Raw genomic sequence first — 4,575 nt, 5'->3', positions numbered from 1 at the left:
GGTGGCACCTGCCCGTAATCCCAGCTACTCGGGAGACTGAGGCATGAGAATCGCTCGAACCCAGAGGGCAGAGGTTGCAGTGAGCGGAGATTGTGCCGCTGCACTCCAGCCTGGGCGACAGAGTGAGATTCTGTCTCGAAACAAAAACAAAAACAAAAACAAAAACCCAGTCTACCAAGCCACCACCTCAGGCCCCGTTTCCTCCTCACACGGTCCCCATCTGAGGTTACAAAGAGATAAACTGAGGCACAAGCAGTACTCGCGGCCCAAGACCTCCCCCTGGCCTCACTGTCCCCCTTTCCTTCTCTTCCCCGGGCCTACTTTCAACCCAGATCCCTCCTTCGCAGCTCAGCCCTCGACCTCGTCCCTCCTCTGCCCCCTCCGCGGCTGCGGAAGGGGACGCGAACCGTCCTGGTCCCATCCGAGCCGCCGTAGCGCGAGTGCCGCGGGAGTTCGGCAGCCCAGGTCGCCAAGGCAACGGGCTCCGCTGCGGGTTGCGGGTTGCTGGCGCTAGACTACCCCGGGGAGGCGCTGCGGGCCGGCGGCCCAGGCACTGCGAGGCGGCGAGACCGCAGGTGAGCAGGAGCTGGGCGGCCGGTTGCAGCCCCAACGCTCCGGGCCTGGCGTCGACTCGTCGCAGGGGGCGAGGGGCTGAGCCGCCGGGGACTTTGGGGAGGGAGGCTGCGGCCCGATTTTTGTCCCTCAGCCGCGCCGGGGACGGAGCCCCCGACGCCCTTTGACCCCGCCCCGCGTTCTGGGAGAGTCCGTTTTCGGCTGTTTGTTTTATTTGTAGCCATTGGTAAACCTCATTCGAAAGTTTCTTTAAAAAAAAAATCCCTTCTTGTTTGGGGGCCGGAAAATAACTCAAAACTGTGCAGAAAATTTATTTGTGTGTGCGACTGTTCTGGGGCCAGAGAGGATTGACTTCTTTGTGCGTCAGTTTTATCGTCTGCAAAATGGGAATGATGGTAGCACCTGTCTGATGACGTTATTACAAGGTAAATTTATATTTGAAATTCGTGGAGGTAAGTCCTCAATGCTTGGGAGCTCTTAATTATTCTACTACAACGAAGACCATCATTGAGCATTTATTGTGAGTGAGGGCCCGGGCTGATAGCCAGGGTAAAAAAGTGAACGAGAGACATCGTGTCCTGAGGGAACTCCACAGTTTTCCGGAGGAGACAGACCCGTAAACAAGATTTCACAGTGATTCCGGTTATGATTTTGGACATGCAGAGGGACTGTGAATGCACAGAGAAAACAGTTTAACCTGGATTTCTGGAGGTGAGGTTAGTGTGGATGATCAGGGAGAGATGCCAAAAGAAGGTGACTTCCAAAATGAGACAAGAAGGCTGTCTTTAGGTTGACCAGAAGATGAGGCTGGTGGAGTGTACCTTGCTGTAGGTAGAGAAAGCAGTGTGTGCAAAGCCTTGGGGAGAGAGTGCAGACTTCTTGGGAATCTGCAAGGATTTCAGGCTAGCTGGGGAGCAGATTATGAGAGTTGGAGGGGGTCTGGCTAGATGGTGTTTGAGAGACAAGCAGGTGCTCCTCCTGGAAGACTCTTCGTAAGTGTGGAGGAGTTTGGGCTTTATCTTGGGGGCAGTGGGAAGCCATCAAAGGGTTTTAAGCCAGAGGTGTGTGTTTTTGATCAGAGGTATGATTTCAGAAAGATCAGTTTTTTGTGTTTCTCTGTTGGTCTTTTTTTTTTGTTTTTGAGACAGAGTCTTGCTCTGTCGCCCAGGCTGTAGTGCAGTGGCGCGATCTCTGCTCACTGCAAGCTCCACCTCCCGTGTTCACGCCATTCTCCTGCCTCAGCCTCCCGAGTAACTGGGACTACAGGCGCCTGCCACCACGCCCGGCTCATTTTTTGTATTTTTAGTAGAGACGGGGTTTCACCGTGTCAGTCAGGATGGTCTCGATCTCCTGACCTCAAGATCCACCCGCCTCAGCCTCCCAAAGTGCTGGGATTACAGGCATGAGCCACTGCGCCTGGCTCTCTTGGTCTTATCATTCCTCCCATCTGTTTTTCACTTTGCAGGCATTCATTTGTGGTGATTCATATATATGTGTGTATGTGTGACAGTGTGTGTGTGTATGTATTTCTTTTTGAGATGAGGTCTCACTGTGTTGCCCAGGCTGGTCTCAGATTCCTGGGCTCAAGTGATCCTCCTGTCTCAGCTTCCCACGTAGCTGGGACTGCAGGTGCACACCACTGTGCCTGGCTAATTCAAAAAATATTTAATGAGCATCTTCTATGTGCAAGGCACGGTGTAGGTAGTAAGGAAGCAGGTCCCTGCCCTCAAGGAGATCACAGATTGGTGAAGAAAATATGCATCAAACAAGTGATTATAATTGTGTTGAGAATTATGAAAGGGGGCGCATGTTAAGGTTAATCTAGCATAATTTGGAGATTCAGGTAGGGTTTTGATAAAATGTCTAGAGGGTGTAGTCTGAGTTAGCTATCGTGGGGATATTCCAAACATATTCAAAAGTACATTCATGGAGCCAAAAGCAGTCCACTACAACTGGAAGTTAAAGATCAATATTGAAAGAGACCCATCCAGAGAGGTTAAAAAAAAAAAGGCTGAGATTATTCAGGGCGACTGCATTGCGTTCTCTTGGAAGAAAGAGCCATGCACTTAGGCTACGCTAAAAGAAATGGCTAGAGAAACAGGAACAGGAGAGAAACCAGCAAAGTATAGTAATGAAGTCCAAAGGAAGAGGTTGGCCTTTGTAGATGTTGCTGAGATGTCTGAGTAATACAAGTTAAAAATTAAAATGTGTCTTTTTGGGCAAATAAATATGGAGGTCAGTTGGGACCTCATTGAGCAGATTTGGTGAAATGGTTGGGGTGGAATCTATAATATCAGCAGCTTTCAAAGGTTCAATATAATATATCAGTGGGATGAGTTAAGAGTGGGATGTGAGAAAGACAAAGTGTAGGCAGCTCAGAGAAGTTTGGCTGCGAAGGGAGGTAGAGGGAAGGCTGGGGAGCGATTGGGGAATAGGTGAAGTTTTTTTGAGCATGAGAGAGATTAAATGCTGTTGGCAAAGAGCCAGTAGAGAGGGAAAGGGTGAGAAGATACAGGATATGAAGGAGAGAATTGATAGTATAACTTTCCTGAGAAGGTGGGAGTGGAGGAGCTCCACAGTACAGATCCTTCAATAGAAGTCTGATGCCTGTTACTTTTTGGAGACGTGGGAAGCCAGGTTATTCCTGAAAGGAGTGCACCAGTGTAATGCAACAAAAATAAAGGTATAAGTGTGGAAGGCAAGTCACAATTTTCATTATCGGCAGATAGCAGGCATTTATTGAACTAGTGTTGTGTTAAGTACTTTTCATGCACTTTTTTTTCTTTCTTTCTTTCTTTTTTTTTTTTGAGACAGGGTGTCACTCTGTCGCCCATGCTGGAGTGTAGTGGTGCAATCTTGGCTCACTGAAGCCTCTGCCTCCTGTGCTTAAGTGATCTTCCTGCCTTAGCCCCCCCAAGTAGCTGGGAATGCAGGTGCGAGCCACCACACTCAGCTAATTTTTGTATTTTTAGTAGAGATGGGATTTTGCCATGTTGGCCAGGCTGGTCTCGAACTCCAGACCTCAAGTGATCCACCCGTGTCGGCCTCCCAAGGTGCTAGGATGCTAGGATTACAGCCATGAGCCACTGCGCCTGGCCTTATGCACTGTTCTTAATGAATAATGTGATGTTTACAACAACCCTGTGAGATAGGCCCTCTAATAATTACAAGTTTATGGATAAAGAAACTGAGGTAGAATGCTCACTCAGGGTCACACAGTATTTGAATCTAGGTTTACCTGAAGACCCAGAGCTTTTACTCTTAACCACTACCTGGATGATGTAAATCTCTACCTGTGATATGATTGTCTGCTGAAAAAATTCAAAAGAATTAAGCTAAAAATACTTAGATATAATAAGGCTAAGTGAACAGCAGTTATAAGACAGACAAAAAGCAATAGCTTTATGCAACCAAAAATAGAAAAGGTAATTGTAGGAGAACTGACAATAGCAACATGAAAAATAAATACTTAGAAATAAACTTAAAAATACATGTACCTGGCTTAGCCACACAGAGTAAGAGTTGGCTGGGCATGGGGATGGGAGGACAGGATGAGTAAGGTAAAGTAGTTTTCTCATGGGAACATCAGAGTATTGATACTGGAGAAGGGTAGGTTCAAAAAAACAGGTGTCTGTCATAAGACGTCATGAGATATTGACTATCATGTTTTTATAAAATTGAAAAATTGGCCCGGCATGGTGGCTCACACCTGTAATCTCAGGATTTTGGGAGGCCAAGGCGGGCGGATCATCTGAGGTGAGGAGTTCGAGACTACCCTGGTCAACAGGGGAAACCCCATCTCTGCTAAAAATACAAAAATTAGCTAGGTGTAGTGATACACGCCTGTAGTCCCAGCTACTTGGGAAACTGAGGCAGGAAACTCCCTTCAACCTGGGAGGCAGAGGCTGCAGTGAACTGAGATTGCACATTACACTCCAGCCTGGGTGACAAGAGCAAAACTCCATCTCAAAAAAAAAAAAAAAAAGTTAGTTTAGCCTATAC

General features: G+C 47.6%; 1 protein-coding gene across 4 annotated transcripts in view; it reads left to right on the top strand.

Annotated features, from left to right (window-relative positions):
- Positions 1–377: 377 nt before the first annotated feature.
- PKIG (protein kinase (cAMP-dependent, catalytic) inhibitor gamma) overlaps positions 378–4,575 on the top strand; it is a 100,190-nt gene continuing 95,992 nt past the window's right edge. For all 4 annotated transcript variants that reach the window (XM_011928988.1, XM_011928987.1, XM_011928990.1 and 1 more), the window contains exon 1: positions 378–575. The gene's annotated coding sequence lies outside the window, so the exon portion shown is untranslated. The remainder of the gene's footprint in view (positions 576–4,575) is intronic.

This window comes from Colobus angolensis, unplaced genomic scaffold, assembly GCF_000951035.1.
Source record: "Colobus angolensis palliatus isolate OR3802 unplaced genomic scaffold, Cang.pa_1.0 Scaffold8, whole genome shotgun sequence".
NCBI classification, from domain to species: Eukaryota; Metazoa; Chordata; class Mammalia; order Primates; family Cercopithecidae; genus Colobus; species Colobus angolensis.
The sequence above is the reverse complement of the archived record's forward strand: the minus strand, read 5'-3'. Positions and strand labels throughout refer to the sequence as shown.